Raw genomic sequence first — 13,497 nt, 5'->3', positions numbered from 1 at the left:
GTCCTTCTTTTTAATTTTGGTGATGGTTGTGACTGAACTAGTCCGGTGAAGCTCACCGGAGAAGGCGACCGGAGTTGTAGCTCCGGTGGTGAGTTGGCAGGCTCAGAACCATAAGATCCTTTTGAAATGAAATAATCTCACGTGTTGGTTTGAATTACCATAGTTGTGGCGCGCTAACTAAAGACCATCGTGGATTGCGCGCTTGTGACAACTTGATCTGCCACCTCAATTAATGAGGGAGATCAAGTGGTCCATGTTTTTTCTGATTATTTAATTTTCATTTTATTTTTTTTATTTTCATTAATTCATATTAATTTTAATATTGATCCAAAAAATATGATAGTTTCACCAAAAAAAATTAAATAAATACCTCTTTCATTTTTTGAATTAAAATTATTTTTTGGATCATTATTAATATTTTTCATGATTTAATTGATTATGTGAATACTTTTAATTGTTTAAAAATACTTTTAAGTTTCCAAAAAATTATGAAATTTTTTCTCCAAGGTCCTTTGACCTTGTTTGACCTATGATAAATCTCATGGCCATTTCTTTGGTGTTTTGATGAGATTTTAGGAATTTGATAAACCATAATTTAATTTAATTAATATTTTAGTTAATTTTAATTATTTAAATGTCAAATAAATTGTGTTGAGCTAATAATTTTGACTTGTTGAGTTTGACTTGTGTTGTTGGGCCATGGTCAAGGTTGATTTGACTTTGTTGAGTTAAGATCATTGGATTTAGGGGATTGATGAAATATACATTTCATCTCCCAAAATGAATGAATGATCTTAATTTGGTAAAAGTCCTCCTTTGACCAATTGGTGTTGATTCCATTTCCCCTCCCTCTTCATCTCATTCACTTCTCTATTCATTCATGTCATGGACCTATGGTATCTCCATATCCTAAGGCTAGTTGATTGAAAAATCAACATGAATGTGGATGAGATTAGGTCCACTCTTTTGCATATTCTTTTTAAGTGTGGTATGTTTTAGGAGCATGGTTCATAATACCATGTCTCTAACATGCATTAACACTAAAATTTCTATTGCCCGGTCTCAAATAGTTGTGACTTCTACATAAGTCCAATTACGATTGCTTAACATAGCGCTAAATTTGTGACACAAAAGGCATGTCATTCTAGTAAGTGAGATTGTAAGTCTCCCCTCTTTCATGGTATTGTGAGGAAACTTGGCCTTTTTCCTTCCTTTGGAAGATGTCTTGGTTCAAGGATCCATGCTTATGATAAGTGGGTTGAGTGTTCTCCAAAGAATGACTTAAACAAAATAAATGCAAAAGCAATACTAACTTCTAATCAATTAACAACTAACGTTTAATTTCAAGCCATTTACTTTTATGTACTTTAATTTCAAGTCTTTATTCATACCATTCAATTTGTTTATTTTAATGTCATTTTCCCTTTGCTCATTTGAGCCATACTTTGTGAATATATTGTGTTTGTATATACTTGTTTGTGATTGTGGTCTTTTGACCTTAATGTACATAATAAGAACAAAAAAAACCTAAAAGACATTTTATGTGGACTGTTGGTTTGCTTTGAGACATTGGACTTAGAATTAGGCAACACTCCCTATGCAAAAGGACTTGGCCAATGCCAACTTTCAAAAACCAAGTACTTGTGAGGTGAACTTTCATATGATACCATATTGAAGATCCATTAGAGTTCATCTGCAACATGATCATATTGAAGCTGTTATTTTGAACATGTGTCTAATGCATATCTTTGAAGTCATCTGATACATGGGGAATTGTGAAGAAGATCATGGAATTGCTAATCTTGGATGTGGCTATCTTTATTTGATTCCTTGCTCTTCATCTTGCTATTTTTGTATTAACATTGCTTAATTCTAAAGTCCAAGGGAAATTTGGATTTCTATATGACATTTTTGTCTATTGGATTGCAGCCCGTTGGTCAGATCTTTTCAACTCTCAACTTTTAAATTTGTGCTTAGGATTAGTCTCTTAATCTCCTCCCCATTTCTTTAATTTCAAATATCTACCTCCTTTTAAAATCTTCTTTGTTTGTGATTTCTAAACTTTGATCATATTGAAAATTAGAAACATTGTCCTTATGCCATTGCATTTTCAAACTCACTTTCTTAAGCAAACTTGTAAATGAACTTAACTATACTTGACTTAAAATTTCAAAAGACAAAAAGAACTAACACTCATTCAAACCTTTTAGGCCTTTGGTGCCTTTGTTAAACTTAAAATTTTGTTAAAAGGAACTCATTCACTTTGAAATTTATACCACGAACTACGAGGTTTTGACCCCTCATTTTATGTTGGTACGTAGGCATAAGTCCGAAGGTCTTGTCAAACACAAAAATATAATTAATGGATTCTTTTCCCATCCCTCCACTTGATTTATTTCAAACATAATTTTGTACAAAAACACATATGCACACAAAAAAAAGGGCTCCCTAGGAGTACCTATGACACTTTGGGTGCTAACACCTTCCCTTTGTGTAACCAACCCCCTTACCTGAAATCTCTGGCATTTCATTAGTTTTGATTTGAAAACTTCTTATCTTTGGGTTTTGTTCGTAATTTTCCCTTTTCCCTTGGAAACAATAAAAGCGCGGTGGAGACTCTCGTTTTATTGACGTCTAGCTTATCTATAGCTTGATGGTCATGAATTTACCGCTACAAAAATTAAGTGGCGACTCTGCTGGGGAGTAGCCTCCAGCGGGTTTAGCCTACTTTTTTGTGTGTATATAATTGTATATTTGATGTATGTATATTTGTTTGTATGATATAATCTTCTTGTTGTGCTTGGTGATCTCTGAGTGGTGAGATAAGTTCTAACTCAAACTTGAGTGCAATTAAGATAGGAGGATGGTATAGTCATGTTCGACTTGTGTGGAGTATTCCTTAACAAGTTGGCTTGAGACCCATCTACTCAGTGGAGACCCTTTTGGAGTTAGGAATGTCACACAAGTCATTTGTGGTTAGGCATTATTATCTCTGATTTGGGGTCCCCAAAAGTTGAGGACCGTAGAACATTTAACCCCTCTTCGCCTATTTAGGACGTAGTGCAAACACTGTTCAGGTGTAGACTTGATAACTGTTGTTACATGATACTACAATTAGACGAGTTTCTATTGAGAATATTATGGGTTGATGAGTTAGTCATCCTAACCTGTAATATCCAAAAGATGGAATTAAGACTCTGGGAACTTTTTAGAACATGATCTACAGGTTTTTATCCTTAGTTCACTCCTTTGGGATGGTTCTTAACCCATACTCCATGCTCGTGACTTACAACAAACCCTTGATTCTTGGTTGATCCAATCAAGTCTTGTCAATATCAATGGAACTTGGGTGTTGATAAGGTGAAAACCATAAGCCACCAAAATGGATGGTTGATCTTGACAATAATTTGATTCATCCCTTGACCTTTGATTTATTTGCCTTGTGTGCGATCCCTTATTTGTGATTGATGCATTCATGCATTCATGCGCATCATAACATTCATCACACCAAAAATAACTTCAAGGAACTGAGGTTTTATTTGCAAATATTTTCAGACCATGGATTATGGACGAAGGAACACTAAGAAGTACAGTTTCAGATGTCCAGATTTGAAAGAGTTAAGGAAGTTATCATCCTTTGTATTAGATCCCTTGGACTTCAAATAACGTCATGGGAAGCTTCTGTCTATTTTATCTGCTGATGTGGTTGAAGGACTCTTGAGTGTTTTGGTTCAGTTCTATGATCCTTTCTACCGTTGCTTCACTTTCCCTAATTATCATCTTGTGCCTACGTTGGAGGAGTATGCCCATCTCTTGGGAATACTTGTTTCTAACAAAATGCCCTTTAGTGGATTGAAGGATATTCCTAGATCTCATATTATAGTTGAAGCTCTTCACTTGAAGAAATTTGAGATTGAGGCTCATTGGGTGAAGAAAGGAGGATTGTTTGGATTTACTTTTGAGTTCCTCATCAAGGAAGCTATTTCCTTTGCTCAAGCCGGTAGTGTGGATTCTTTTGAAGTCGTCTTTGTGTTGCTCATATATGGTTTGGATTTGTTCCCTAACATTGACGGTTTTGTTGATGTTAACGCCATTAGAATCTTCTTGATTGGGAATCATGTGCCTACTCTGTTAGGAGATATGTACTTCTCTTTGCATCTAAGGAATTCTAAAGGTGGCGGAAAGATTGTGTGATGTATTGCTCTTCTGTACAAGTGGTTTATTTCACACTTGCCTCATACACCTACTTTTATGGAGAACAAACAATGTCTACGGTGGTCTCAGAGACTCATGTCTCTCACTAATGATGATATAGTTTGGTATGATTCTTCATTGAGTAGTTTGGAGGTTATTGGTTGTTGTGGTGAATTCTCTAATGTGCCTCTCATTGGTACACAAGGAGGAATCAACTACAACCCTTCTTTGGCTCGTCATCAACTTGGGCTCCCCTTGAGAGACAAACCTAATAACACTTTTTTAGAAGGTCTTTTCTATCAAGAGGGTAAAGATCCCCAACATTTGAAGCATAAGATTGTGCATGCTTGGCATAATATGCATAGGAAAGGAAGATCTGAGCTTGGTCCGTGCAACTGTGTAGATTTGGAAGCTTACACTATTTGGGTGAAGAAGAGAGCTTTGGAATTGAAGATGTTGTATGCTTGTGAGAGACTTATGTCTACGGTTGTGGATGAGCCATCAACTCTCCTTAACCAAGATGTAGAGTAGTTGGAAGACGCACTCTCCAAGATGAAGCAAGAGAAGGATATGTGGGAAGAATGATTCCATGCTTTGAGCAGAAAGCATGAGGAGTTGCAGCTTGAGTCTAGGGACAAAGATGCACTTATCGAGCTTCTTAAAGACCGAGTTATGAAGAGATCGAGAGAGCCAGAGGTTTTATCTTCCTCTAGTATACCTCATCCTTCTGTCGCTTGGAGGATAATTGTTGATCAGCTTGTCCTTGAGAAGACTCAGATGAAGACTTCTTTTGAGTCTGAGATTCGACGCATCCGAAGGAAGTACACGCCTGCAGCCAAATCTTCTGATGCTATTGTTAGGGATCCAGGATGACTAGTCTCCTTTTCTCTTGTATTTTGTATTTTGGTTTCTGAAATTGTACTCAGTGTAATCCTTCCAATTATATAAATAAAAGAGATTTTATGGTCACATCAAATTGTTGCAATTGTTATTATTTATATAATTGCAAATAAAATAGTAAGTTCCTTGAAAAAAAAAAAATCAAGCATTGCATTTCATGCATCATTTACATATCAGGTTTCTCTTTCGCCAGACGTTTTATTGGTATTTCTTCAGTGCTTTAGCCAAGCTGACTCATCGATACAATACCCACGCCAATCACTCAAGAATCATGGAACATCTAGAGCAAGAGAACAGAGAATTGAAGGACGAGATCGCTCGCCTGACTGCCATGATGGAGTCAGTATTAGCTGCTCATAGCCAATCTTCTCCAACGCCTGCAACTCCTCCTCCTCAGAGGGAAGTCATTTTAGAGGTTGCTTCCTCTACCATTCCAACTGCTGCCGCTGATTTTGGACCTGCCATGCCTGTCGGATTCCCGTAGGGAATGCCGCCCAACTTTTTGCCCGAGGGTTTCGCACCTACCTTTGCTTCCATGCCAGCATCTAGCTCGGTCATGTCTGTGCCACCACCGGTTGTTCATACTTTACCCCGTGTTGAAGACACCACCTATCATTCCGAGCCGTCTAAGGGTCCGAATGTTTATGAGAAGATGGATGAAATGAAAGACCAATTCCTTGAGCTGCAAAAAGAGTTGAAGACCTTGAGGGGAAAGGATCTGTTCGGTAAGAGTGTTGCGGAACTTTTCTTGGTTTCTAATGTGAAAATCCCGATGAAGTTCAAAGTCCCTGACTTTGAAAAGTATAGGGGGAATACTTGTCCGCTCAGTCATCTTGTCATGTATGCTAGAAAGATGTCAATGCAAACTGATAATGATCAGTTACTGATTCATTATTTTCAAGACAGTCTGACTGGTGCCACTTTGAGGTGGTACATGGGTTTGGATGGTGCGAGTATCCGCACATTCAACGATTTGGGTGAAGCATTCGTGAAGCAGTACAAGTACAACATTGATATGGCGCCAGATAGGGATCAGTTGAGATCATTGTCTCAGAAGGATAAGGAGACGTTTAAAGAATATGCTCAACGATGGAGAGAGCTTACCGCTCAGATTACCCCTCCTTTGGAAGAAAAGGAGATGACCAAGATTTCCCTCAAGACCCTGAGCTCATTTTACTATGAGCGAATGATTGTCAGTGCTGCTAGTGATTTTACCGACATGGTAAACATGGGGATGAGACTAGAAGAAGGTGTCCGAGAAGGACGATTATCTAGATAGGAAGTTTTGTCTAGCAATAAATATGGAAGTGGGTTTGCCAAGAAGAAAGAGAATGAGACTAATGCAGTATCTGTTGGGAGGCAGAGGAGGCCTCATGTAAGAATAAGTCGACAACCCAGCCAACACCATCACCAAGTATCATTTGTGATTCCAGTATTTTCAAACAATCAATCAACGCCAATTCAACAACAACGTTAACAACAGCCACCACAATGAACGAACACTTACAACAACAACAATATCAACAATCATCAACAACCACAAAATTTTGAGAGGAAGAAGGTCTCTTTCGACCTGATTCCTATGACTTATGCTGAATTGTATCCATCATTGGTTCTCAAGAACCTTTTGCAACCAAGAAATCCGCCTCAGATTCCTGAACCACTTCCATGATGGTACAAACCAGAACTCCGTTGTGCCTTTCACCAAGGAGCTCCTGGCCATGATATTGAGAACTGCTACCCCCTGAAGTATGAAGCCCAAAAGCTGGTAAAAAGTGGAATGGTGTCCTTTGAGGACCGTGCGCCGAATGTCAAAGCTAATCCACTACCTGCTCATGGGAACCCTTCTGTTAATATGGTGGATGGCTGTCCTGGGGAGTTCAAGGTATTTGATGTCTGCTTTATTAGAAGGCCCTTGGTAATGATGCACATGGATATCTGTTTGGTAAGCGATTGTGAGCATAACCATGATGGTTGTGCAAATTGTAGTGTTAATCCTAGAGGTTGTATGGTTGTAAAGAGAGACATCCAGAGGTTAGTGGATGAAGGTATGATTTAGATTCTCTAGTCCCGTCACGTAGATGACGACGTGAATGTTATTGTTCCAGTATTCAAGACACTAGAGAGAGTGGTAATCCAGTTCAATAGCAGCAGCAGTAACAGTGTCAGCAACAGATTGGTATCGCCGTTGGTAATACGGTTAGCGGGCCCAATCCCGTATGCATCCGATAAGGTTGTCCTGTATCAGTACTAAAATTCTGGTATCAAATATGAGGTGTCAAAGGTAATGTCAGGACACTAATATCTGAACAATACAAACAGGATAAAAGATAAAGAACAATAATGCAAGAGACACAAGCAATTGTTAACCCAGTTCGGTGCAAACTCACCTACGTCTGGGGGCTACCAAGCCAGGAAGGAAATCCACTAAAACAGAATCAGTTCAAAGGCTCTCAGTAAACAACTTCAAGTTACAGTTTTATCACCTAATCTCTACCCGTGTGACTTCTACCTAAGACCTCTTAGATATGAGATCCCACTCACTCCCCCTCAATCACACTAGTGATATAAAACAAGAATTACAATGAAAAGAAGACACTCTTCAAAGACACACACTTGATCTTACTTAACAGCTTCAATCAAGTAGACACACACTCATGCTTAAAAGCTTTGAGTGACAAATTACAACTCAAAAATCAGACCAATTCAATCATCTATGGATGAATTGAATGGCTTGCAATTCACACGACCACAAAAGACTAAAACCCTTATTCTCTCTCAATATTTCGTTCGTTATTTCTTGTGTCTCAAATCAGGTTTTCCATGTCCTTTTAATAGAAGCATTTGGCTGGGCTTGGACATCATAAAACCCTAAAACTATTTTCCATTCAAATATTCTCATGACAGATGATTAGATCTCTTTGGAAAATAAGTAAGTCTGGTTGTAATTAATGATTGAATGCGCGTGTAAATCATATCTTCAACCATACATAGATTTGCATTAAAAACGCAATCACATAATACATAACATTCAGGCTGAATGTTCTGTATACAGATGTCATGACATTGGGTCTGACATCCTGGTAAAATCCTGCATAATTACATTTTAAACATCCTGCAGGTACATGCTATCTTATGTCAAGACAACACATGTGACAACTTGTGAACACTCTAGGTTTTACCAAAATTGCTGCCAACACAAGAACCAACAAACTCCCCCTTTGGTAAATTTTGCCTAAACATTTATCAATCCATTTGTTCACAAGAGTAAACGCCTATCAGCAGTTAAGTAGCAGCAGAAGCAATAAACACACAATTACTAGCTATAATAGCAACTAATAATAAACACACATTAAACACATGGGTGTTTCTTCTCCCCCTAAGTCTGTTCAACACAGACATCTCCTTCAACAACAATTGCACCTGTAACATTCAGAACCTCCTTCTGACATCTCCTTCAACATCACTTGTACAACACAGAATATTATTCTATTTAATATCAGTTATCACCTGTTTAGCCTAGCTAGCTACTTCAGCACATATTAACTGCAGCTCTCCACATCTCCACACATTAACTGCAGCTCTCCACATATTAACTTCTCCCCCTTTTTAGTCAAAATAGACCAAAGTGACCAATTAGACAAAATAAATGTCAATCAGTCCAGCAGAGAATGTCACAAAGGATGTTATAACATATAAAATGTTAAAACATAAATGTCAGGTGGTACATAACCATAATTATACACAGTTGCATTAGCTGAGATAATCAGAAATCCAGAGAACTAATAAATAGCCCAAAAATTACATCATGGCATCAAAAAAAAGACTGCCACAAAAAAACTACAAACATCAAACAAAAAACATCAAAGCATCCAAGCATCCAAGCACACATCATTATAACAGGGGGGCCATCATCATCACAACTTAGTCTGAGGAGGTAGCATCTTCATCACCTTCAGATCCATAACTGCCACTGGATTGATCTTGAGAATTAGACCTCTCACTTGAGGTGTGGGCATCTGTTTCCTTGGCTTCACCAACATTATCCATCTCTCCTTGCTCCAAGCTACTAATTAGAACCTCTAAAGCCTCTTTCCTAGCCTTAGCCACCCTAATCCCAGTTTCCAACTCCTTACAGGTTTCTTTTAATTCAGCAATCAAGCCACCTTGAGAGGCTGGCTTCTTCATTGCAGATGTCATGACAATTTCATTGACATGACTGCCTTCAAATAACTTGTAATGGATTGACAATGGAGGCTTCCTTCTATTGGGGATATCACTTGTGTTTAAAATACCAGGTTGCTAGCTTAGAATAATTCCACAAATAATTGAGGGAAAGGCAATTGGCAGCTTCACTGCATTAGTGTAAGCATGTCTAACAATTTGTTCAAACATGAACCTTCCATAATCAAAGTTGAGCCTGGTTCCAATAGCATATATTATCCTTCCAAGAACATTAGAGATTGTTGAGATGTGGTTTGTTGGTACCCAGTTGGCTGACCCTATCTTATGCAAGATAGCATATTTTATAGTTAATTTGCCAGCAGATAGATGCTTTTTGCTTGGCCATTCCTTGACTTGACCAGCAGTGATTGTCCTACAGACTTCATTGTCTGTGGCCTCTAATTTAACAGCTCCTTTTGTTCCTATTCCTAGGAACTTATTGATTATAGTTGGGGAGAACCTTACACACCTTCCTCTAACAAATACTTTGCAAAACTCTTTGTTGTTCTTGTCAGCAATATCCTCCGGGATGTTCGCCACAAACTCCTTCACAAGACCTTCAAAACATTGGGGTAATGCACTAACTGTTTTCATCAAACCAGCAGACTTGTTCAATTCCATAACCTCTTTCACTTCCACAGCCTCCTTCCCTATCTCCCTTTCCACAACAACTCTCCTCTGTATCACAAATTTCCACTTGGCTGCACCATCTTCCAGATGGAAGGAAATGTTATCCAAATGCACAGCAGCAACCTTGGCAGGAGATTTTCTAACAGTTTGCTTTTTGGCAGGAGAGATGTCTGGGACATCGTCTTCGACATCATCTTCAGAATCAGAACTTTCTCTGACCTTTCTCTTCTTGACTTCCACTTTACTCCATGATTTTGAAGGACCTACAGCAACAACCTTCTTACTAGTTCTGGCTGTCATCATCTCAGCCACAGACCTGCCTTTCCTGGTCTTCATTCTTTTTGTAACACTTGGCTTCAAGTGATGAACCAAGGTGTCATCTTCCTCATTTGAGCTCTCTTCTTCCAAATCAATCACCTTCTCAACAGTGTCATGCTTCTTAGACTGAGAAGCATCTACAGGTTTCTTACTAGGCATGGTTTTTCCTAGAGAACACAGTCCTTCTGCAGCAATATCTTTCTCTGACCTAGATGAGTCATCATCTTTCCCAGTTTGAGGTTCCACCTCAGGTGAGGGGTCCCTTCTAGACAGAGGAGTCGAAACTCCCATGACTGAGTGTCCTTCATTTAGGATTCTTGTGACCAGATTCCTAATGACACGATTAGTATAATACATGTCATGCTTAGGAGGAGGGTTGTCATAACTGTTACCTTGAGTGTTTCCTGTAGTGGAAGATGGACCAGGGGCGTCGCCTGGAACTACTAAAAGAGGAATAACTTCCAAAACATCTTCATTCAGAAAATCCATGGAGGGAGTTCTTGCTTTGTGAGTGGGTTTTGAACCAGAAAATGAAGGATGTTGTGAGATTTTGTTGAACTTGTGAAACAATTTTTGTTGCCCTAGCAGAGATGAAGGATACAGTTTGATGAAGATGAAAGTGGTTGTGTTGTGGTTGCGTGTGAAAATGGTATAGATGGTAGTTCCAATACTAGGTAATGATTTACCATAAATGGGGCACTTTCTTTTAAGTGGGCAGACAATATTTTAATTACCTTTTCCACTCCAAATTAATTGCTATAAATTCTCATGAATACAAATCCCTAATTTCCCTCTTAAACATTCAAATTTATTAGCATCCAAAGCCTTTGTAAATATGTCAGCTAATTGCATTTCAGTAGTAACATGCTCCAGGGCTATGATTTTCTCTTCCACTAGTTCTCTAATAAAGTGATGATGAATATTAATGTGCTTTGTCCTGCTGTGCTGAATAGGATTCTTAGAAATATTTATAGCACTCGGGTTGTCATATTACAATGTCATGACATCTTGTGTGACATTGTATTCAGTCAACATTTGTTTCATCCAAACCAGTTAAGAACAACTACTCCCAGCTACTATGTATTCAGCTTCAGCAGTGGATAGGGACACACAATTTTGTTTCTTGCTAAACCATGATATCAAGTTGTTCCCCAAGAAGAAACATCCTCCTGATATGCTTTTCCTATCATCAGGACTTCCAACCCAGTCAGCATCACAGTATCCAGTCAGCATGGATCCAGAACCATGAGTATATAACATGCCATAGTCACTAGTGCCATTGACATATTTCAGTATCCTCTTCACTTGGTTTATGTGACTGAATTTTGGTTCAGCTTGATATCTAGCACAAACACCTACAGCAAAGGCAATGTCAGGTTTACTTGCTGTGAGATATAGCAGACTTCCTATCATGCGTCTGTACAAACTTTGATCTACACTAACACCATTTTCATCTTTGGAGACTTTCAAATGTATAGGAGCAGGTGTCCTTTTATGACTTGCATTCTCCATGCCAAACTTCTTAACAATGTTCTTGGCATATTTGCTTTGAGATAGAAAGATAGAATCTTCCACCTGCTTGACTTGTAGCCCAAGAAAATAGGTCAGCTCTCCAACAAGGCTCATCTCAAACTCAGACTGCATTTGTCTAACAAAATGTTCGGCCATCTGATCTGACATCCCACCAAACACAATATCATCCACATATACTTTAGCCACCATGAGTTTTCCTCCTTTATTCTTAATAAATAGGGTTTTGTCAATACCTGCCTTCCTGTATCCATTGTTAGTGAGGAACACTATTTGTCTCTCATACCAAGCCCTAGGAGCTTGTTTCAAACCATAGAGGGCTTTCTTCAATTTGTACACATGCTTTGGAAGATTTGGATCTGTGAATCCTTTAGGTTGTTCAACATATACTTCCTCATTTAAGTAGCCATTCAAGAAGGCACTTTTTACATCCATTTGGAACAGTTTGAACTTCAGAATACATGCCACTCCAAGCAAAAGTCTAATGGACTCAAGGCGAGCTACAGGAGAAAATGTTTCATCAAAATCCACTCCTTCAACTTGAGTATATCCTTGTGCTACTAATCTTGCTTTATTTTTAGTAACCACCCCTTGTTCATCAGATTTATTCTTATACACCCACTATGTACCTATGACATTTATTCCTTCAGGTCTAGGAACCAGTTCCCATACTTCATTCCTCTTGAATTGACCTAACTCCTCCTGCATGGCATTGATCCAAAACTCATCAGTCAAGGCTTCCTTGACATTCCTAGGCTCAATCTTGGACACAAAGCAGCCATGTGAGATCACTTCCCTTGATCTAGTTGTGACCCCTTTATTTGGGTCTCCTATAATGAGATCTTTGGGATGATCCTTCTAAATCCTGATGGAGGATCTCTTGTTTATTTTGTCATCTTCAGGTTCAGCTTGAGGAGGTTCACTCTCATTATTTTTGTCTGAGAAATCAGTTGGGGGATAATTTGGAGATGTCTCAACATCGTCTGTGACATCAGTCTGTTGATCATCAACCACAACATTGATAGATTCCATCATTACTTTTGTTCTGGAATTAAAGACTTTATATGCTCTGCTATTTTTTTAGTAGCCCAGAAATATTCTTTCATCACTTTTGGGATCCATCTTCCTTATTTGCTCACGATCAGTCAAGATATAGAATTTACTACCAAACACATGGAAGTATTTGACTGTAGGTCTTCTCCCTTTCCAGACTTCATATAAGGTAGTAGGAGTCCCTTTCTTCAAGGTTACTCTGTTGTGAACATAGCAGGCTGTGTTCATAGCTTCAGCCCAAAAATGGTAGGGCAATTTCTTAGCATGAATCATAGCTCTGGATGATTCTTGAAGGGTTCTATTTTTCCTTTCCACCACACCATTTTGCTGAGGAGTAATGGGAGATGAGAACTCATGATGAATTGCTTCTGAAGAATAGAATTCAGCAAATTTGTTGTTCTCAAATTCCTTCCCATGATCACTTCTAATTTTGATAACTTGACTTTCCTTTTCTCTTTGAAGTTTGAGACAAAGATCTTTGAAGACTTCAAAAACATCAAATTTTTCTCTTATGAAATTGATCCAGGTGTATCTGGAGAAGTCATCCACCACTACATACGCATACTTCTTCCCACCAAGGCTTTCCACCTGCATGGGTCCCATCAAATCCATATGGAGGAGTTCCAATACTTTAGAAGTGGTGTCATG

The sequence above is a fragment of the Lathyrus oleraceus genome, chromosome 4 (genome assembly GCF_024323335.1).
Source record: "Lathyrus oleraceus cultivar Zhongwan6 chromosome 4, CAAS_Psat_ZW6_1.0, whole genome shotgun sequence".
Taxonomy (NCBI): Eukaryota; Viridiplantae; Streptophyta; class Magnoliopsida; order Fabales; family Fabaceae; genus Lathyrus; species Lathyrus oleraceus.
This window is presented reverse-complemented; position numbering follows the sequence as displayed.